Source organism: Chlorocebus sabaeus, chromosome 8, assembly GCF_047675955.1.
Source record: "Chlorocebus sabaeus isolate Y175 chromosome 8, mChlSab1.0.hap1, whole genome shotgun sequence".
Taxonomy (NCBI): Eukaryota; Metazoa; Chordata; class Mammalia; order Primates; family Cercopithecidae; genus Chlorocebus; species Chlorocebus sabaeus.
In genome coordinates, this window is record NC_132911.1 from 34130543 (window position 1) to 34154769 (window position 24227).

Here is a 24227-nt window from a genome sequence, read left to right on the forward strand (position 1 = left end):
TTGGCTTCTCATCTAGATTTCAGACAGGGAGAAAATATGATTACTGAATGAATGAAAACTCACTTTTTCCAGCAATTTATTATTGAAAAATAATTAATTGTGATTCTAGCTCACATTTATTACTCTAGTAACATTTATTCTGTTTTTCGTTGATTTAGTTAGGATGAGATATTCTCCAGGAATTTGATCATTTCTGGGTACATTTGGACAAAATTGAATTCTATATATACCAAGGGCCAGATTTTGATGACCCAAGTATTGAGAGTGATACTTTGGCAAGAATTAGGAAATAAGTCTCAGTTGAATATAATCAAAGTTTTATGGATTCACATACCTCAAAACTGAAGAATTAAGTCTTGCTTTAGTCAGAGCTTCATGTGGCTTCCCCACAAACTTGACCAGAACTTATTTTTTCTTTCTACAAATTTTAATTCTGTTCCCAGGAGTTGATAACATTCTCATCAGCCTTCCCCTATAGTGATCTGAAAATGGCTACAGGGGATCTTGGGAGAACTTGCTCCCTCATTGTAGCCCAAGGGGAAGAGAAAACATTTCCACAGAAGACTTGGATTTCTATTTCACTGAACCAACTTAGGTTGTATGAACATCTATGAACTAGGAATGTAGAAATACCAAAGTTATTTAGTCCTGAGGTACATAGATTTCGTAGGGAAGATGGGTATTTAAATTAAAAGTTGGATGCTATTACAAAGGAAAAAGAGACGAATCCATTTGATGTGGCTCAAAACAGCAAAATTCTGCTATACCTAGTTCGTATTTACCTACCACAATAAGCAGATAGTGTTGGTTTAAGTTTTGAATATCAAAATCTCATCCTCAGGACTTTATTTATAATCTGTTCTTTGTTTTCTGTACAAAAAACAAACTTCTAAATTGTGTATTTTTAAAAATTTTAGTATGTTATTCTGTTTGTTATTGCCAATTTGTGCTTTCTGAAAACTAGTTTGATTTGTGGTAAAGACCCTAGCAAATTCTCTAAGCTGTAATTTTCTCATTTATAGACAATGAAATGATTTATTAGGCTTTCACAAAACTCTTTATGATGCAAAACCATCTTAAAATTAAATACAATTTTTGTATATGAAGACAACCATATTCATGTTCTCCAATATTTCTGATTATCTCCAGTCAGTTGTCTTTGCTATATTTTAACATACCTTAGGCACATGATATAAAATATGTTTATAGTATGTTTATAATAAGGGACCTAAAATTATCTTTTTATCTGTTGGTGTCATAAATTGCCATGGTTTGCCATGGTTACCACGGGACTGAATGAAGGAGGATGAATGCAGAAATGAAAACTTAAAAGTAACTGTTTTAAAGGAAGGGTAACATGGGGAAGAAGAAGAGGGCTCCCTGCTTCTAGTGAGCAAGGGCAGCCCTGAGCTTCCATAACCCTTCATATTTATTGGGTAGAAACAGCAGGGAGGAGGAGGTAACGATTGGTCAGCTGCTTGATTGATCACAGGTTCACATTATTGCTAACAGGCTTCAGATGTGCCTAAGTACCAGAAACACTATAGTTGGGGTGTGACTGCCCTCAGCATTCCTTCTGAGTGGCAGATGCAGTTGTCAGCTTGCTAACATCCTGCATTTATGAGAATAGTTTGCTGTTTACTCATATAGCCTCCAATGATATACTGAGTTGATCACACCCTCACTCTTTCGGCCTGCAACAATAAATGGCAAATGGTATGGAAAAAGTACTATAATCTGTGAAACTGAAATGACAGTGATTCCTAAGCACTGTTTACTTTCTAACAGGGCTTGAGAAACTATGCAAATCATTAGTTTCATTCCTAGTTGGTTAAAAGTTACAAGTCAGACAAGAATCAAGCAAGTTTGAAAAAGACCATCTTTTATTGTTGTGTAATGACTCAACTGTAACCTTTTCAAAGACTTTCAAATCACTGAGCCATGAAATCACTGAGAATGGTAGACCAATTTTTGATCATTACACATTTTCCTGATGCCTACTTCTTCCACACATACTCTTTCATCAGCATAGGTTATAGCTGTATCTATACCCAGGAGAAACATATGCAAATTTAACAAGAACTATACAACAGTTTTTTCTTATCTACAGGGGATATGTTTCAAGACCCCCAGTGGATGCCTGAAACCTCAGATAGTATGAACCCACCCTATGCACACTATGTTTTTCCTAAACATACATATCTATGATAAAGTTTAATTTCTAAATTAGGCACAGTAAGAGACTAACAACAATAACTAATAATAAAATAGAACATTCTTAACCATATACTGTAATAAAAGTTATGCGAATGTGTTCCCTCTTTCTCTCAAAAGATCTTAATGTTTTTGGACTGCAGTCTTAAAATATCTTAATGTTTTTGGACTGCAAAATTATGGATAAAGTGGGACTATTATAATTAGGTATGGTATTCAAGGCAGTCCACTAACCAGGGGTGGGCTCAAGGATGAATGCCACATGGTTTCTGCTCTTATGAGGCATACAGTATGTTTCAAGGCTCAGGCACATGGACATCATTTTCCTTTTGTTATAATTAGCAAACTAAGGGTAAAGTAGTGAGAATTCAGTAGGAAGATAAGAGGAGTATCAGTATTAGTCTGTTCTTGCATTGCTATGAAGAAATATCTGAGAGTGGGCAATTTATAAAGAAAATACAATTGTCTCATAGTTACACAGGCTGTACAGGAAGCATGATGCTGAGATCTGCTTGGCCTCTGGGGATGCCTCAGGAAACATTCAATCATGGTGGAAGGCAAAACGGAATTAGGCATGTCTTACACGGCAAGAGCAGGAAAAAGTAGGGTGGGGGAGGTATACACACTTTTAAACAACCAGATCTCATGAACACCCACTCACTATCAGGAGAACAGGACCAAAGGGGAAATCCACCCCCATAATCCAATCACTTCCCACCAGGTCCCTCCTCTGACATTGGAGATTACAATTCCACATGAGATTTGGGTGGGGACAAAGATCCAACCCATATTATTTTACCCTTGGCCCCTCCCAAATCTCATGTCCTTCTCACATTCTAAAATAGTCATGTCTTGCCAACAGTTCTCCAAGTCTTAACTCACTCCAGGATTAACTCAAAAGTCCACAGTCCAGCATCTCCTGAGATAAGGCTAGTCCCTTGCCTGTAAACCTGTAATATCAAAAACAAGTTAGTTACTTCCAGGATACAATGGGAGTATAGGCATTGGGTAAATATTCCCATTCCAAAAGGGAGAAATCAGCCAAAAGCAAGGGGCTACAGACTCTGTGAAAATCTGAAGTTTAGCAAGGCAGTCACTAAATCTTAAGGCTCAAAAATAATCTCCTTTGACCTGTTTCACATCCAGGGCACATTGGTACATAGGGTGGGCTCCAAGGACTTGGGAAGCTCTGCCTCTGTGGCTCTGGGGGGCCCAGATCCCATGACTGCTCTCAAGAGCTGACATTGAGTGCCTGTGGCTTTTCCAGGTGCTCAGTGCAAGCTGTCAGTCTATCTACCATTCTAGGATCTGGAGAATGGTAGCCCTCTTCTCACAGCTCCATTAGGCAGTACCCCAGTGGGGACTTTGGGTGCTCCAATGCCACATTTCCCCGCCACACTGCCCTAGTAGAGGTTCTCCTTGTGGGCTGTACCTCTACAGCAGGCTTCTGTGTGGACATCCAGGTTTTTTCATACATCTTCTGAAATCTAGACAGAGGCTCCCAAGCTCAACTCTTGCGTTTTGTGCACCTGCAAGCTTAACGCAACGTGGAAGCTGCCAATGCTTACAGCTTGCACCCTCTGAAGCAGTGACCTAAGCTGTACCTAGACCCCTTCTAGCCACAGCTAGAGCTAGAACAGCTAGGATGCAGGAAGCAGTGTCCTGAGATTGTGCAGGGCAGTGAGACCCTGGGTCTTGCCCAGGAAACCATGCTGTCCTCCTAAGCCTCTGGGCCTGTGATGAGAGGGGCTACTGGGAGGGTCTCTGAAAATGCTTTTGAGGTTTTTTCCCCATTGTCTTCGGTATCAGTACTTGCCTTCCTTTTAGTTATGCACATTTTTGCAGGCAGCTTGAATTCTTCCCCTGAAAATGGGCTTTTCTTTTCCACCACATGGCCAGGCTGCAAATTTTCCAAGCTTTTATTCTCTGCTTTCCTTTTAAATGTAAGTTTCAGTTGCAGGTCATTTCTTTGCTCACGCATATGAGCACAGGTTGTTACAAGCAGCCAGGACAAATCTTGAATGCTCTGCTGCTTAAATGTTTCCTATGCCAGATACCCTAAATCATCTCTCTCAAGTTCAAAGTTCCACAGATCCCTAGGGCAGGGGTACAGTACAACCAAGCTCTTTGCGAGGGTATAACAAGAATGACCTTTGTTCCAGTTCCCAATAAGTTCCTCATCTCCACCTGAGATTTTATCATCCTGAACTACACTGTGCATATCATTATCGGAAGTTTGTTCACAACCATTTCACCAGTCTCTAGGAAGTACCAAACTTTCCTTCATCTTCCCGTTTTCTTCTAAGCCCTCCAAACTCTTCCAACTTCTGCCTGTTCTAAAGTTGCTTCCACATTTTCAGGTATCTTTATAGCAATACTTGACTCCTCAGTATCAATTTTCTGTGTGAGTCCATTATCACATTGCTATTAAGAAATATCTGAGACTGGGTAACTTATAATTGGCTCATTGTTCCATAGGCTCTACAGGAAGCATGTTACTGGCATCTGCCTGGCTTCCGGGGAGGCTTCAGGAAACTCAATCATGGTGGAAGGTGAAGGGGAAGCAGGCATGCCTTACACAGCTGGAGCAGGGGTTGGAGTGGAGGGGAGGTGCTGTACACTTTTAAACAACCAGATCTCATGAGCACTCACTCACTATCACTAAGATATGACCAAGGGGTAAATCTGCCCCAATGATCCAGTCACCTCCCACCAGGCCTCTTCTCCAACACTGGGGATTACAATTTGACATGAGATTTGGGTGGTGACACAGATCTAAACTCTATCAATAACCTTGGAGTTGGCACAGATAAACAAATATGACTTTTTTTATTTTTGATGGAGTTTTACTCTTGTCACCCAGGCTGGAGTGCAATGGTGCAATCTCGGCTCACTGCAACCTCAGCCTCCCACGTTCAAGCAATTCTCCTGCCTCAGCCTCCCAAGTAGCTGGGATTAGAGGTGCCTGCCACCATGCCTGGCTAATTTTTGTATTTTTAGTAGAGACGGGTTTCACCATGTTGGCCAGGCTGATCTTGAACTCTGGACTTCGTGTGATCCAGTCGCCTTGGCCTCCCAAAGTGCTGGGGTTACAGGCATGAGCCACTGCACCCAGCCACAAATATGTCTTTTAGAAAGAAGGATGAGAGGTGTATAATACTAGAGGTCAGGACACCTCATATATTACAACCACTAAACACAGTATCACTTGAGCTAAATCTCTTGACCTCTCTAGCTGGTATTCCTGCAAAAGAATAATTTTCTTTTTTGTCTAATCATTCCCATTCCCATCTTTACATTTAGTGGTAGGTCCCCAACCCCAATACACACAAGGAATGGTTCTCAATTAATGCTTGTTATGAAATGAATACAGTTATAAAACAAGGGGTATACACTGGATGGCCTCTAAATGCTTTTCCAGAGCTAGCGTTCAATGATTTTAAGAGAATTTGGCATGCCTTTGTGTTCCTCTGTTATCTCTGAGTGTCTTGATTTCTTACATAGACAGGGTGTTTGTGAGGAGAGCAGGCCCAGAAGCAAGGAGCAGAATGATAATTCATGATTAACAGGAATGCCACCTGCCCAAAGTTGTCCTTCCTGAGAAAGGTCAGCTGTTGCTATGAGTAAATATACTTCTCTGGCAGGGTGAAAATACTAGACTGTACTTTCTCTCTTTCCTCCGAATATTTTCCTTTTGTACTGTTGCCTCTGCAAATGTTGATTTCTTGTGAAAACATGAAAGGTCAGAAGTGAGCATGTTAAGGAGAGGTGGATGCATTTCTTTTTCATTTGTATTTATATAGCTAAGGAAGATTGAGCTAGAATAGAAGTTGATCCATGTTATTGAACTGTGGGGCTGACACTTTGAGCACTGAAGCTGCTGTCTTCTTGGATAAGACTATTACAAGAGAGGGAAGAGATAGCAAATCTTTTTCAGAATAATGATTTAGAGGCAGTAGAAGAAAATGAGTGAACATTAGGAGGTCCAGTGGTACATTAACTGGTCAGTCACACTTAGGCAAACAAAATTCACCTCCCTAAAAGCTCCTGCCTAGAGAGGTAAATAGAAAGAGAAGAAAAAATGAGAGTTATACACAGGAGGCAGCCCAGTAAGAACTGTTTCGGCCATAGAAAATATTCGGAATCAGTTCGAACAAGACAAAGGCAGCTACACATTTGAACAGGCACGTTAGTAGAAATATGTAAAGGAAAATATACTGAAGTCATATGAAGCCATTTCTCTATGGGGTTAAGGATTAGTGGCTAGGCTGTTTGCACAGATTTATAGATGTTGGAGTAGCTGAGGTGATGATAGCTCTTTTACGATGCTTACCAATCTTTATTGTTTACCTTTTGAAGATATTTAGCTTGCTTTATTTCTGTTTCCTTTGGCTAAAGTAAGCACAACAGTGGTTGCTAAGAACTCACTGACATATACATACACCAAGGCTATGTTGATGACTTCTTTTAGTTACTCCAGGAAGCCCCTACCCACACTTATCAGTTGAGATATGTTGGTACAAAGTAAATTAATTTACAACAGTAGTCGCTAATTTTTTTTTTCTCAGAGCGCAAGAATATACATTCTTATACATACAGACATACATATAGTTATCCACTTTTATTTTCACTATGATTTTAAAATAGCAAGCAGTGTTACTAGTTTTATAATTTTTATAGAACATTTTAATACAAAAGAGGAAGGATATACTCTCAGAATAAATGGCAGCTATCTATTGAACAAATTTTAATTATGAAAAATTCATTAAATCGACCTCGTTTTCTCATGCCACACACATTTGAAAAATTAATTATGGATTGGCATCAATCCTTGGTTGGCATTTGTGATATTATGACCTGTGGCACAAGTACTTGGACCAGAGTAAATTTACCCTCTCTCTTCTCTGCTTCTTTCTATGTTTCATTTTTTAATTTCATTCTCTCTGCTCCTCTTCTTCCATTTTTCCTCCTTTGTGTCTCCCATGACTTGGGATACAAGAGACACAATTCATGTGTTCTCACGTCAAGGTTGCTGACAGCTGTATTAGAAGCTTTTCCTGAGTTGTTAAAATATGTGCTATCTAGGCGAGATCAGGTGAGTTCAGGTATTTTCAGCTAAATAACTCAGAAACAGAAAGTCAAAAGCCACGTGTTCTCACTTATAAGTGGGAGCTAAATAATGTGTATACATGGACACAGAGTGTGGAAAAATAGACATTGGAGACTCTGAAGAATGGGACGGTGGCGGGGATGAGGGATGAGAAATTACCTAGTGGGTGCAATATACATTATTCAGGTGATGCTTACACTAACAGCTCAAACTTCACCGCTGCACAATACATCCATGGGACAAAATAGCACTTGTAACCCCTAAATTTATACAAAGAAAAAATAAACCTAAAAAATAAATTAGAAAATATATCCTATCTAGGTTGCTATTCAGTTAAACAATGAAACAAGCTTTCAGTCCTAGGCTAGGAATGACTAAGAGAAAACTCATTTGGGGTAGAGGGTGAGAAATGCTCAGTGCTGAGGATAGGACTAAAGAGCCAAGTGTAAAGCTGGGGTGAGGGCGTGGGACATTTTGTAAAGTCAGCTATCTAGAAAACAGAACCGACACCAAAGTCCAGGCAAGATAGTATTAAAGGCAGACAAGAATCATAGAGCAGGTGTGGACACTAGGGCTGCAGTGAAAACAGTTGGGAGTGACATACAAGAATAGTGATTGTTTGTAATTATTTGCACCTGTTATTTTTGAATGCTCAAGGTTTCAGATATTGTTGATTATTACTCTCTCATTTTTGACAGTGACTTTTTGGTATCATAGATACCATGAAACAAACTGTATCGATTGGAATTGAAACATCAAAATATACATTCTCCTATGTTTCCAATTAGTGCATAATACTTTTTACTTCTTGAATGAAATATACCTTAAGAAAATATTATTTTATGTTTTGAATGAGAAATTCACTTATGAAGAAATTATAAAGGAGTTTTTGCATAAATGTTTGTTCATACTCATCACTCACTGCCTTCAAAATCACATTAAAAGGAAATGAGCCCCAAAACATAGGCTATATTTTTATTTTAATCGAGTTTAGTAACCTTTTATAATTTACAAAATTTCTGAGCAGCCTGAGAGTCTTCTTAAGTTAATTCTCTTCAAACAGTGATTATTTTCCACTGCCTTTGGAATGTTCCATGTGGTTATCAAGTGAACACAGTAACATCTGACTGTCTCAATCAGTTAACCCAGTCTATTCGGCGCTCCTTTCTTATTTCCCCATTTCAATAAATACTATTCCTATTCTGTTAGTCAGTCATAGGTAAAAGTTTATGCTTCATTTGGACTCCTCACACCCCTTCACACCTGACCGGCAATATTTGTTACTGTGTGTGCTTGATTCCGTTATTTTGTACCTTTATTAAAATCACCTTCCCTCTCAGCACATCCACTTTGACTCTAACTTAGGGCATGATTCCCTATTGTCTGCATTTTTAACAATACTAGTTTTATGTGTTGCTTTTTTTTCAGTCAACTGTTATATTAATCTTTCTGGAGTTCAATTTTAAACGTATTATTGCAACTTCAGTGTCTCCTTATTGCCTATGAGACAAGACTCGAATTTATCAGCCTAATGCTTAATATCTTCATGATTGATTTTATCTTCTCATTACAATCTTACTTTGACTAGAGGATTCTTATCACCATAGAAAAACGCTTTTATTTTTCATCTTACAAAAAAAAAAAAAAAAAAAACCTACAAAAGAAAGGAAAATCGTGTGTGGATCAGCTGATCTCTCTACCTCTATGCTTGTCTCTTTCTACCTGTTCTCAACAGAGTAGAAAGGCTGATCATTTAAAAATACAAATCTAATCAGTCTCCTCTTCTTGTCCCACCCCTCCAATGGTTTCCTTTTTTTTTTTTTTTTTGAGATGAAGTCTTGCTCTGTTGCACAGGATGGAGTGCAGTGGCGCAATCTCGGCTCAATGCAACCTCTGCCTCCCAGGTTCAAGCAATCCTCATGCCTCAGCCTCCTGAGTAGCTGAGACGACAGACATACACTACCACATCCAGCTAATTTTTTATTTTTTGTAGTGACAGAGTTTTGCTGTGTTGACCAGGCTGGTCTTGAACTCCTGACCTCAAGTGGTAGGTCCATCTCAGCCTCCCAGAGTGCTGGGATTACAGGCATGAGCCACCGCACCCAGCCCCTCCAATGTCTTCCTAATGGTCTCAGAGTAAAAGTCCCTCTCTTCCGCAAGGTCCTCCATGAACTGGCCTATGGTTACCTTGCTGCCCTCATTTACTGTCTGGTCTTATTACCCTCCTATTCGAGGCTTGCTTCCACTTTTGGGCTTCTGTATTGGCTTTTTTTTTTTCCTTTTGTTATTCAGATTAGGATGTTTTTCACTTACACATCTATTAATATATGAATAGCTCAGGTTTTGATTCGAAAGTCACCTTCCTAGTCAACTTTTCTCCCAACATTTTGTTTCTGTTTTTTTTTTTTTGTTTCTATTTTTCTTTTTATAATCTTCTCCTATAATATGTATTTCAAACTGTAGATCTTGTGTAGTGTCTGGCAACTCAGTAGACTCAGGACAAGAGTTTTTGTCTGTGGTGTTCACTCCTATACCCTAGAACCTAGAATAGAGTCTAGCACATTGTGATTATTCAATAACTAACTGTCAAATAAATAAATATACTTTCTACCAGGCATGGTGGCTCATGCCTGTAATCCCAACACTTTGGGAGGCCCAGGTGGGTGGATCACTTGAGGGCAGGAGTTTGAGACCAACTTGGCAAAACCCCATATCTACTAAAAATACAAAAGTTAGCAGGGTGTGGTGGTGGATGCCTGTAATCCTAACTGCTGGGAGGCTGATGCATGAGAATTGCTTGAACTCGGAGGCAGAGATGGCAGTGAGCTGAGATCCTGTCACTGCCCTCCAGCGTGGATAACAGAGCAAGACTCTCTCTCAAAAAAAAAAAAAAAAAAAGGAAATAAAAAATAAATATACTTTCTACTCTTTACCCTTTGCTCCAGAAAAAGATAGACATGCTGTTCCCAGATGCACATTGCACCTTTTTCTTTCCCTTCCTTGGTTTGGCAGCTTTTTTCTTTGCCAGGAACATCTTTCATCTTTTTCCTAAATCTCTGCAAAGCCAAAGCTCTTGCACCCTTCCCATCTCTTCGAAAAAGTTACATTTTCTATTGTAGTTTTCCAATGCCTTTTCAACCACAGGTGTTCTTGGCTTTATTCTGATTCCTGTCAGAGATTCACCACAGCTGGAAGTCATCTCTCTCCTCTCTGAACATCTGCATTCCAGCAAAGTGCCCATTCTCCACCAGCAATGAGTCCTCTCTTATTATCCCACCCTGAGTACTGCATGTAAAGTGGATGATATTTTTAGTCTTGATGCATGTTATGTTTGGCTTTTTTATAGTATTATATCATTTGTATGTAGTTCTCCCTAATTTTTTTATTATTATTTTCATTTCTTTCATTTTTTGGCAACCTAAACCTATAGAGAACTCCTCAAGAAGCTTTGTGTATTTCCATTACTTTAGTTGCCCCACACCTTATTATGATAATTAAGCTACTGAAGCTGTGTGGCCTAAAGAGATAAAGGGGGTAGTTAAGACCATGACATTCCCACAGCCTTTTCACATCCACGGCCCCACCCCACCTCAATTTCTACCACAGCTATCTAATATACTTGGATTACACACATGTGTGTGCACGCACACACATACAGATAGACAACTTTTCTTTGGCAAAATTATTGTTCTTAAAGACATTTTAAAAAACCGAATACATGACTTAAATTAGTTCCCAAATTTTCAGTTTCCAGTTTTCTTTTGAACTAAATTCCAGAGCCCATCTATGATTCTTTTTTCAACTTGATGAGTTCCAAGTTATAATCATTGTCTAGGTTTCAGTTCTTCCAAATAAAATTATAGATAATAGAGCTGCAAAGATGTTTTTTGAATTTCCTGTCCAGCATCATCTTTTCACAGATGATAAAAATAGGTCCTAAGAAGGACTGATTTGTTCCCATTCACACAGTTAGTAGAAAATTCAAAAAATCAAAAATCATGTATAAGTTTCAAGAAAAATGCACATTCTGTACTCCATTTTGCCGAACTTGTCATTATTTTCTTTTACCTAAAGTTTTAGTCTGAAATATATATTCCTCAGTCCATTGAGAAGTAGAACTTGCCAATTTCAATGAAGGATTTACCAATATGCTGCTTTTAACAGGTTAAGGTTCCTAGCAGCTATTTTCATAGCAGAAGATTTCTATTTGTGTTTTATCTAGCCAAGATACTGGTTTTAAAGTCTGTATTACAGTGATATAGTGGTAAAGAGATAATAAGAAAGCAATGGAAAACAAAGTCTGTGAAGGTGAATTGTATAGGAGATGTGTGAGAAAAAATTAGTTACCTATCAAGCCCAGGAGAATTAAAATGATTTAGAATGGTCAGTAGGGTTTGAACGAAAGATCATGGACTTTAGAAACATCCATGTGACTTAACTTCCTTCTCTGTCATCTACAGTATGTGACCTTGGACAAGCTACTTAATAATTCTCAGCTTTGGTTTCTCATGAAACATTAAAATGGCAACAAAGATAGTTGTATAGATTAAATTAGATTAATTATGTAAGGGACACTACTTCAGAGTACTCTCTTAATAAATGGTACATATTGGTAATTGAGTAACACAACTAGACTAATAATATAACATTCACAGAGAACATATTCCATTATTAATATGACTTCTAATGTCAGACACACAGACCAAATAATCTTACCTGGCTCTGCTATACATGGTTGCATTAGTTGTATGTTTATGATGAAACTCTAATGGCCCTGAGACTTCCCACGCTGGTATATCTGCCTCTGCCAGTCTTAATGAGCAGATGCTAGCACATAGCATAGACCACATTTTTGTTTCCCTATCTTTAAGTTGAAATATATGTGGCATCTATCATGTAATATTCCTTGCTTGCAACCTTGTAAGGCTCTTCTGAGGATGCATGACTGTGTTTTATTTTATTTGTTTAGTTTAGGCAGAAGGAACAAAGAAGACAAGTATACCTATGCCATCAGTTTTTCTGAGCCAAAATCAAATGCCTCAGCAAGATTAATGTGATTCATATGCAGATTCCTAAAAGGACGGGGGAAATGCTGACCTCCTGTTCCACTCACTGGAATCTCCCTGGACTCTGGAATAGGCAGTTTAAAATATTAATGCCTTGAATAATAAATTAGAGTACATAGTAAATGAGGTATGAGCACAACAATTTTAATTAGTTTTAGGCACATTTTAATGATTGTTTGGCCATTAACTTCAGTAAACATAAAAATGCACGAGAAAAAGATGTATGAGCTCCTTATTACTTAGCTTTGTTTTAACTGAAGCCTTTGCAAAGATGTATATCATTTTAATTTTGGTTCCAGAGGCTTTTATGTAAATTAATTGCATTGGAGAATTGGCAAGAACATTTTATTCAATTTGGAACAGCAGTGATTATAAGCTTCACATTAATATAACAACAATTTAACAATGGCTGATAGATGGGCCACAGCCATGCAATTATCAAAAGTGAGACACTCTCTTGATCTCTAATTAGGTCTATAAGCAAATAGAGTTTTGCCGGCACTAATTGCCATATTAAAGCTGGCAGTGAGGTAGCAAGTGCTCTCACGTTAACGTAGTCAGCACAGGGTGCTGTTTATCCAAAGATTTTTCCATTTTCTGATTTAATCAGATATGTAATTCAATTATGTATGTTGTGGAAATAGATATTTAAGTGAATTGGAAAGCATTCTCGCCCTTGATCTATACAACCATGCATCTTGTTAACCGCAGACATCAGTGTTTTAAGTCTAAAACGTAAGTGTTAGGCTACACTTTTTTTTTTCCCCACTGTCCTTACTGCCTGTTCAGACGTCTGTCCTATCATACCTCTGACTCAGTACCTAGGATGTCTGGTGTTATGTGCCAGACAGATGTGTGCATGGAAGAAGATGTACAATGCCTTGATTTGTTGCTCCATTTTAGCAGGGATTAAAAAGCACTCAAAAGGGATTTGGAAGGCATTTGAACACCAGGCTACATATTGTGGGACCAATTTTAAAGAACCCAGAAAATCCCTTTATTCCTTTCAGTCTTTGCCTAAAAGCTTGGCCCATTATGCAACAAAGGCTATTTGTTTTATTTTCTACGTCAGCTTATTCCAATGTGTACATCAATAACATTTAAAAAAGAGAGAGAGATTTTCATATAGGGATCTGAGTGAGTTTAAACTAAATCTGGAAAAGGCAATTTTCTAGGGAAGAGCCTATAAGAAAAAGTCAACCCAGGGAGATTGCTAAGAAAGTAGATTTTAAGTGTTGTCACCACAGAAAAATAAGTATGTAAGGGAATGCATATGTTAATTATCTCAATTTAGCCATTTCGTGGTGTATTACATACATAAAAACATCACGTTTTACAACATAAATATATACAACTTTTGTTTGTCAATTTTAAATAAAGACCATATAATGGTGGTTTTCTAATAGGAAACTGACTTTTAAAAAATATATGGCCTTAATGGAAAAGAACAAATTCTCCTACCCCCATCCAAAATAGTAATTGAGAGACATAGGTGTCTTTGGTAAATAACTTCATAGAATCCTATCGAAGAATAATTCAAAATCTTCCCTCAGGACTTTTATATCCATGGTAGTGTCCATGAAGAGAAATAAGCCACAAAGACCCCATAGGGCAAAATTTGAAAGCAGAAGACAAATGTTTGTGCAAGAGTATGTGAAATATTCAAACCATTCTGTAGAGAGACATCTTGAAACATATGAGACAGTTAGAAAGACATATATTATTTTTACTTTTATTGGTTTGTGCTTCATTCTCACTGATAATTACTATTTATTACAGGCAATTGTGCATGTTTGTATTTTTGTGTATTTGCATTTGATTTAACAGTTAGTCACTAGAAAATTAAGAGTATGAATTTGTGTGACTGAAACTCACACAGAGAGAGAGATCTCAAAGAAGGCTCAGACTCAGCATTTCTGGGTCATGCCTAGAATAGCTGTGCTGCTTAAGAGGGCAAAGTCCTCCTCTGAGCTATGCTTGAGGCTTGAGGTATCAATGACCAGCTGTGACAAAGCTGACAAAGCCTAATTTCCCCCTGTTCGCTACCTTGACTTACTGGCCCAGGCCTATGGAACCCACTGCTACCCTCCAGATAGTGGATAGTGTTCCCAGAAGACAGGCATCAATTTACACAGTACAGATTAGAAGAATGAAATGATCTCAGAAAGAGAAAGGAACCCTGATATGGTTTGGCTCTGTGTACCCACCCAAATCTCATCTTGTAGTTCCTATAGTTCCCATATGTTGTGGAAGGGACCCAGTAGGAGATAATGGAATCATGGGGGTCAGGTATTTCGCCTGCTATTCTCATGATAGTGAATAAGTCTCACGAGATCTGATGGTTTTAAAAACGGGAATTTCCCTGCACAAACTCTCTCTCTTTGCCTGCTGTCATCCATGTAAGATGTGACTTACTCCTCCTTGCCTTCTGCCATGATTGTAAGTTCCCCAGCCATGTGGAACTGTAAGTATATTAAACCTCTTTCTTTTGTAAATTGCCTAGTCTTGCATATGTCTTTATCAGCAGTGTGAAAATGGAATAGTTCAAACCCTAAGGTGAGGGAATGAGGTTAAGAAAATGAGTGTCTACAGAAGAACATCCCATCAAGGGATCAGCTTCTTAGTTGCTTTTCCAGAATGATGGATAAAGCAATAGCAGGCACACAGCTTGAATTTTTCTCCTTGGTTGCAGTTCACCCAAATTATCCCAGTCCTTGGGTGAAATCATTAATACCCACATATCCTTGTAGAATTGTGTTGTGGGGAATCAAATTATAGAAACAGCAAAGGAAACTATGGCCTGTCCTAAAGCCTGAGGTCTGGCCCTCATGAAAACATGTCATCCTGTTGAGGGCCTGTTTCCAGAGAACCTCCCAGATGCTAACTGGCAGAAGAGAGATCAGCTAGCCATGCAGCTGAGAGAGGCAGGAGGGCAGCTTCTTGCAGAATCATTCTGGAGGGTCTGCTGGAGTCTGGTCACCCTTGCAGGTAGTTGGGGAGAAGTGGGATGCTATGCTTCTCTCCAGGTTACATTATTTCAGGACTTAAAAATAAACTTTCAACATGCGTGTGTGTGTGTGTGTAGTGGAAAGGGCACCTAATTTGGGGTAGGCATCGTTCCAAGTGTTATGTTTTCTGGCAGGTCCAAATTTGATCGCTTTTTGCAGAGTATTATTATTTTCTCATGGTGGGTATGTGTGATTAGGAAAAGACCACTACTTATAGCTTGGTGACAATTCAGGCAATTTAGTCTTTGCAGTAAGTAAGAAAGCACTCCCTTTGTATTTTAATAAAAATTTAAAAATTATTAACTTCTTTTTTGACTTCTTATTACATGCCAGAATCTTTGTCAAATATCCATATGTGTCTGGATGTGTGTGTATATGTAATAATTAATTTAATTCTTACACTATCACTAAAATGTTAGTATTATTATCTCTGTAAATAAAGAAACTGAGGTGAAAGGAGGGTAAATTGCTATTCAAAAACTCAGGGCTGGCTGATTCCCCAAACCATGCTTCTTTTTTTTCTAGCAGGTTGCTTCCCTGTTGTATATCTGGTGTAGCTTGAGGCATATTATATCATTAAGAAGACTATGCTTGCAATCATTTATAAATGCCAATATCTTATCCTCCTGCTACCAACAGGGTTGTTCTTACCCACAGGTAAACAGAGCCATACAGGTGTGACCCATGGGGCACTAAAATGCTTGTTCTTCCCTCAAACCTACCAGTAAGTCTAAAAATCTAACACTTTAAAAGTCTAACATTCGAACATGATGTCTTAGCAAGGTATCAGTATGGATTACTGGAAACAGCACTGTCTCACAAAGGTCAGAATAGCCAGATTCTTGGGCTTCAGGCTGCTCATTGATAAAAGAAAGTTTCTAGAATGAATAGTCTTCAAATTTCCCTCGTTACAAAGTTCCATATGTGTTTGATGTTATTTGTATTAATATTTTGTGTCCTTTTGGAAAGATAACATATTAACCATAGATTACAAGGACTAAATTCTGCATATTAATTTCTTACCATCACCTAACAAAGAGCAATCCCTTAAGCAAATGGTAGAAGGGTACATAATCGTGGTGAGCTTATATTGTAGAAAAAGAGTGAAAGAGCAGTCAGTAGTTGTAGGAGAGTAGTTAAGACACCACAGTATGCAACTCTGCCCTTCTTAGAGGATGTATGATATCTGTGGGTGTCAAGAAGATGAAATACAAAGCAGCAGAACAATATGTGCCTGAGTGACAGTTTCCACCCATAGGAAAGAGAGGTGGGCAGTACAGGTTGCCTTATTTAGAAACCATACCTTGAAGTGGTCCTGACTAGGAATGATGCTCGGGAAGCCTAATAATGGAGAGTTTCAGCTCTGAGTCTTGATTCCAGTTTGTATTTAATTCTGCCTTGCTTGATGTCTGCTTTTTTATAAGTCCTTGACCTATGGGCCAGTAGTAACTTGCATAGCCAGAAATTCCTGATGCTGAGAACCAGCCAGGAAGTCAAGAAGCCACTGAAAGTTAGACTCTTGGCTTCACGCCTCCTGCTCTAGTCTTGCGTTAGTACCTGAGAGTTCTAGCAAGGTCGCCATCCCCAAATCCTATTGCCAATTTACTTGGCAAGAGACATGCATCATTGGATTAAGGCTAAATGGTCATCTTTTTCATTTTAATGTTCTTGCCCTTAATTAATAGTTTAGTCTTTCAGGCCTTCATTTGTTACACTTAAATGAATTTTGTAATTAGCTTTGCATCTCAGGTTTGTTGCCCCATTTAAGTGTAGAAAAGCAGTCAATTAGTTCTATTTCCCCATTCTGTCTCACTTTTTTAGAACAATTTCCCAATGTCTAATTGCTTAAGTACAACTAATATAATCCAGCGAGATCATAAACCGGGCACTGCTTAGTGCCCACGAAGTACTTAATGCCTCACTAAGTAAGCTGGCACTTGGTAAAAAGATTATTGAATTTATCAAGCATTTGGCCCAATACAGCTCCTAAGAAATGCATTTTGAGGATATGACAGTCCTAGTGAGTGAGTTAAAGACTCATTATTTGGGTTGCTACTGCCCTTGCATGAAAACTGTGATTCTTGTCAAGTCCATTAGCTGCTTTACAAAACAAGAGCTGTCATTTCATTAAGCTGCCTTACACATATCAACAGCTCCAGGGTGAATTCTGGTCACTTCTTGTCTATGTCACAATTCTTTCTGAAAGCTGACTTTCCCCAGTGTGTGCCGGCAGCCTACAAGTCTTCAATGTATAAGGAGATTCCATGAATCTAACAGAAGAAGAAGCAACTGGTTTAAAAATCCTAGAAAGGTCGGGGCAGGCAGATCACCTGAGGTCAGGAGTTCGAGACCAACCGGGACAACATGGTGAAACCCTGTCTCTACTAAAAATACAAAAATGAGCTGGGTGTGGTGGCGCATGCCTGTAGTCCCAGCTACTCGGGAGGCTGAGGCAGGAGAATCGCTTGAACCCAGGAGGCGGAGGTTGCAGTAAGCCGAGATCATGTCACTGCATTCCAGCCTGAGTGACAGAGCAAGACTCCATCTCAAAACAAACAAACAAACAAAATCATAGAAAGTTTAATTTAAAAAATTTTGCCTTCTTAGTCAAGTATCAATTAGTAAAGAAAGAAAAAAATTGAAATTAGAGCATTAGGTGATAAAATCAGTCCACTTTTTAGTTAAGAGTAGAGCAGGCAGTGGATTTCAGAAATCTACTTGGCAATCCAGTGTTCTTTCTGAGAAATCACACACTGTCCCTCTGATGGCCTTCATGTACTAATTTCTTTAGATCTTCATTTACTTAATAAATATATACCGAGTCCTTCTTTTATGCCAGATATTATTTCAGAGCTGGAGTTATGTCAGTGAACAAGACTGAGTTCCTGCCTTCATGGAACGTAAGTTCTAGCCAGATAGACCAATCAATATAACGTATGATATCACATGATGTTAAGTAAAATAAACCAGGGTAGTGTGGATAGAGTATAATGACGTGCCCTTTAAGATAAGGGATTAGAAAAGGCCTCTTTGAGGCTGCCTTGTGAGAGCAGTGCTTTGGCTGAACTGAGGGTAAACAACAAGCCACGCAGAGAGGAAAATTGCAAAGACTCTGAGGAAAAAATAAATTCTGTATGTTTGTGTTCACGAATTAGCAATGAGGCCAGTATGTTCAGAACAGTGAGGGTTGCTCAGAATAGTAGGAGATAAGTGCATATTTATAGATAATGATTATTTCTGCTTCCTCTATGAGTAGAATTGCAATTCCACTGAATGCAGAAAGAGAACATTTATCCTATTAAGAAGACTGATAAGTGGCTGCATAATCTGGAAATATTAAATTTTCTCAATGATAAAAGACAAATTCAAACCCACATGACTATGGAGGCCAATATTATCTTTTAATTTCAACCTAAATTGGCTGAGCACCAACTGTGTGTGAGGCTCTGGAAGACACACAGTGAAGCAGAAACTAACGTTCTTTCTTTATAAATGAGTGCCCAAAAAATAGAACAAGTAAGAGAAAACATTAATAAGACAGAATATGAGGTATCATCGAAGATGTCAAAAGTGCTGAGAGGTTCAGTGGAAGGATGGAATGTAGCTTGCTGAAAGATGCAGACAGGTGTGATAAAGAAACGCTGGCATACAGACTGGGAATAAATGAAGAGCAAGACATTGACAGGTAAGAGACAGGTTACCTGGGAGCTCTTACAAGCTGAGGAAATAGTTTTAGTAAAGGCAGGAATGTGGGTAAGAGAGACAGTTGTCTTGGAACAAGAGTCCAACTGGTTGGAATATAGGATAAGAGAATATGTTAGATAAAGTCAACAAATTAATGCAGAGCTTTAATACTTTAATTGGGAACTTGAACCTAATTAATTAGGCACTACAGAGCTATTAAAGGTTTTGCACCAGAGAGGCAATGATGACAAAGAAAATGTGTTACATTTCCTTTAGTCCTTTATGAAGTTATCATTGAGGAATTTAGGCATATTGGTGCTTTTCTAACTTTTTTAAACTTTGAAACTTTCTTGCCCATTGAAATATTTCAAAAAGACTCACATCTATAGACAGGTAAAAATGAATTTATTTGTTTTGAAATAGGATAAGAATTCCTGACCTCTTAACTCCTTTCTTTACATCTGAAGATGTCCCAAAGGCATTTTCAAGGAAACTCAGGACCATGAGAAAAACAGTTTGAAAACCATTGAACCAAAGCATCTTGAATCCACTTTCATTTTCTAACCACTTTTTAGGAGAGTTTAACTTTCATTTGGTAAAATATTGCATTAACTTTTCCTTCTATTAAAAGGCATTTCTTTCAAAAATCAATGTGTTGTCAGCACATGCACAACCTATACTCTATCCACTGTAATATTTGAGATTGGATCATGAAGCTCACTGCTACCTCGATAACTGAGGCCAAGTAGAGGATTCAAGTCAATCAGATGAATAGCTTATAAGAGGCTTCAGAATCTTAGGATAATACAACTCGAATTTTAAAAGTGGCTTCCCTAGCTCTAAAAAAACATAAGGAAGTGTCAGCCAAGAGTTAAAATGATCCATTCTTTTTAAAAGGTTATTTTCCCAGCAGGGGCTCATCCTGCTTTTACAAACATGAATCTTCTTAGTACCTGAAAATGGAAGTGAGGATGAGGTCAGTAGAGATCTTCTTTGGTAGATGAGACCATCAAAAAGAGCAGAAATGAATTTAGACTCACCTACTTCCCCACTATACACATCTTAACATAAAGCCTGGGTGTGAATTAACAGCAAAACATTTATTTGTGCTTCAATCTGTTCAAATTTGTCGCTCTGGCTCAAAAAGAGAGAAAATTGAAGAATTTCTGCATTCTCACAAATGTTATTCTCTTCATGTTTCACAGTTGCTTCTGTATACTCTTCAACTGTGCTGACTTCCCCCAGAGAATTCAGACACCTTTCTAAAAAATGCCTGTTGTGGGAGTCAGAGGTTGCAGTGAGCTGAGATCGCGCCACTGTACTCCAGCCTGGTGACAGAGCCAGACTCCGTCTCAAAAAAAAAAAAAAAAAAAAAAAAAAAAAAAAAAAAAAAAAAAAAGGCCTGTAGTGGTTGCTATCAATTCTGGGTGCCTGGAAGAACACCCCTATATATATCGGCCTCCCCTGTGAAGTTGGCATAAGATTGGAGAAGTACAATGAGAAGATGGCATAACTTCATGCTTGTGGAGCAACAGTGGGCTTTGATCTTCTCTGTCTCATTCTGATAATTATTTCTCCACATGAACACATGTCCTCTTTAGTGGGCTCTGCAGTTGACTCTTCAAAACTTATTCTACCAGCCTCCAATTCTGAGGCAGAGAAATGGCTTGAAGAATAAACCTCAGGCTGAATCTTTATTGGTCTTTGTCTTTCCCATGTCAAGATGGGTCCAATCAGCCCCAAAAAGGCAGACTTTATGGTTTGTATAGCTTTGAGTTGTTTATTACAGGGCTCAACTTACACCTGACTTGAAGATTTATTCTTCTTTCTTTCCAAAAGCGAGGATGGCTGTTTGAATGAAAATGAAGTAGCCCAAGGAAGAAGATGTTTTAGAGACTGCGTTGTGTTTTGCCAGGACAGTAAAATATTAACAGATAAAATCAGGAATTCTAGGCTCATGGCCAGGCATAATTACTTATTAATTCCATAATATTTTAGATAGTTTAAGTTTCTTGAACATCTACTGTATTCTCAGTGAACTGGGAAAGAAAATAGTTTCTACCTCATAGGATTATAGTATGCCTTATGTGATTAAGCTGTTCTGAACCCACTTGGAAAAGTCTAAAATTTAAACAGTTAAGTAAACATACATTTAAACATGGGAAACCTGTGGTGGTATCATTTTGAAACACATTTCAGCAAGACACCAGAGATTTAAATATAATCACCCATGCATCCACTTTTCCACTTCAAACTGGGAAAGGAGCCAGAGGAGAGGGGTATGTGAATGAAGTTGAATAAAATTAATGGATTCTCAATGAGCAGATCCAGATCTTATCCGTGTTATCCACAGAAGCAGGAAACTGGCAGCACTTGGGTTATGGGTGAAGCAAAACAGGGTGGAGAGGAAGATGACATTGCTACTTGTTGATCCATGGAAAAGATCAGAAGATTAACCAAAAGCTACACTAGTGGTATTTGAACTGCCCTTGACTGACCCTTCTTAGAAACTTCCATGACATGTGGACATATGGCAGAAAGAAAGGGTGCAGAGATATGGAGGATAAACCAGCAGAGCCCTGAGATCCTCCGGTGTGTAGCTCTACTTATCAATTTTACATATTAAGCTTCCAGTTTTGTTTGAAATAAATGGTAAACAATCCCCAAAGCAAAGCTCTCTATTCTTCAACGTCTGCCTAAATGAACCATTGACAACTATATCACTGCCTCTTGGGAAAATTCCTTACATCTAGGGAACAGCCAAAGCTATGTGGCTATTAGGGAATTTTCATTATATTGAAATGACATCTCTTTTTGTTTACATATTGATCTTATTTCTATCATTCAGGCATAACACTTGTATTAGTCTGTTTTCATACTGCTATAAAGAACTGCCCCAAACTGGGTAATTTATAAAGGAAAGACATTTAACTGACTGGCAGTTCAGCATGGCTGGGGAGGCCTCAGGAAACTTACAATCATGGTGGAAGGTGAAGGGGAAGCCAGACAGCTTCTTCACAGGGTGGCAGGAAGAAGTGCCAAATGAAGAGGGAAAGCGTCCTTTATAAAACCATTAGATCTCCTGAGAACTCACTCACTATCATGAGAACAGCATGGGGAAAACTCTCCCCATGATTCAGTGACCTCCACCTGGCCTCTCCCTTGACACATGGGGATCACGGGGATTAGAATTCGAGATGAGATTTGGGTGGGGACACAAAATCTAACCATCTCACACCTACAGAAATCATCTCTACTCCCTCTTGTCCATGACAGGTTTTCAACTATTTGAAGTCAGTTAACTTGCTTTTCTGCATTTCTTCTTAATGCTAGGATTCCAGTAACCACTTTTCAGATGACATTGTTTTGAGTCTCCCCAGTACTCTGCTTTCTCTAATATAGAAGTTCCTCAATTTGTGTAGATGCCTATGCAGTGCACTTATTTTAAAACAAATTGATTGGTATCGCCTATCTAAAATGAGACAAACTAGAATATTGACTGCCTTGATTTGGGTGGACATTGGCAAATATTTGAAACCCAGAAATCTATTGGGATCAATCTCTTTTTATGATGTTCTATGATTTACCACCCCCATTGTCTCAAATTCCAGTCCATTTTTGGAAGGATTAATATCCAGTTCTGAAAAAAAAAATTCAGTGCCTCTGCTTTCATGGTCACCAGTAGCCCTGAGCATCTATTAACTCTAAATTTTAGTTGCATGATGATTGTCCTAATGTCCTTTTTGCCTGTGCTTTCCTTCTAATATCTTATTATCCCTGATGTGAACTTACCACCTTTTCTATTCTTTCATCACACTTTTACATCAGAACACATTCACATAAAATGTTTTGTTTGTATCAGACTTTGTTTATGATTTTAGCAGATGGAGGGGTCTGCTTTAAACAATGTCAATTCCTTAAAAAAAACTTTTTTTAAAGTTAAACAGCAGGCTCCCTGGCCATTTCTAAGAGACCTTCAGCCTTTGGACCTCATCTTCGGACCTCTTTTCCTCCTCCGTCTTTGCCATTTCTCTTTCAGCAGCAAAGCCATATAGCCTTCATTTTCTTCTTTAGAGCAATTTTGTTCTCTTTATTTCTTATCCTCAAACTCATGTGATGCCTCTGTTAAAGTTTTGAAATTTTTATTTGAAAGAACCCATCAAGTTATATTTCTACTAAAGTAGTTTTTCCACTTCTTATTTATGAGAAAATTTGTGCCTGTTTTATTAGGCACAAATTTTATTAATATAGGTTAAGGCCATCACACATTTGGGGGGTTACTTCTATTTAATATTTTTATCAGTCAAATTAAGTGTATAATTTAGCATGGAACTTTGTACCTATCGAGAGTGTCCTAAAAATAAACATGTTCAGGTAATGTAAAGCAATCACATTGGCTGATTTGAATTTTATTTTCTGGCCTCGGGCCACATGTTGGTGAAAGCGTCAAATGTAAGTTACATGCTAGCAAGCAACAGAAGAGAAAAACTGTATAATTCAGCTATAAAATCACTGATTCCAGCATACCACCTCCATTGTCTCTGAGGAGCTGTGGAAATACTGTTCACAGCACTTTCTTTCAGAAGCAGTTCTTCCAGACCTGCTGCAACAGCTGCTTGTGCTGTTCAGCAGGGACACTCAGGCAGATGTTGCATAAGGTCCTTTTTCTCACCTCCTGCAGGAGTGCAATATGAATTAAAAGAACATTTATATTGTTAAACCCATCACAAATGAAACACTGTCCCCAAGCCTCCTGGTACAGAGCTACAGAGGCTAAGCATAACTTGGTTTTTCAAGCAAAGGGTCTCTCAATATCTGTATTTGAATATTAACAGAGGGAGGAAGAACAATGGGGAAAGAGAGTTACTGTGAAAGAAAAGTATATTTAGGAAATTAAGTACATACAGAGAATGACAGTCAGAATCTTAAATTAACAAACCTAACATGACTGGAAAGGAATGTGTCTCTTTCAGTGGCCTTGGCTTTCTCCCAGTGTAGAAGCGCTATCTGGCTAAAATTAGCAGCTACATTGGAGTCTGTTCCGTGGTCCCCGTGTGCAGCACAATCACCCAAGGTCTATGCTTGATGGCCTCTGTAATACCATGTTACCAGAGGGAAACACTAAAATATCTATTTATATATACC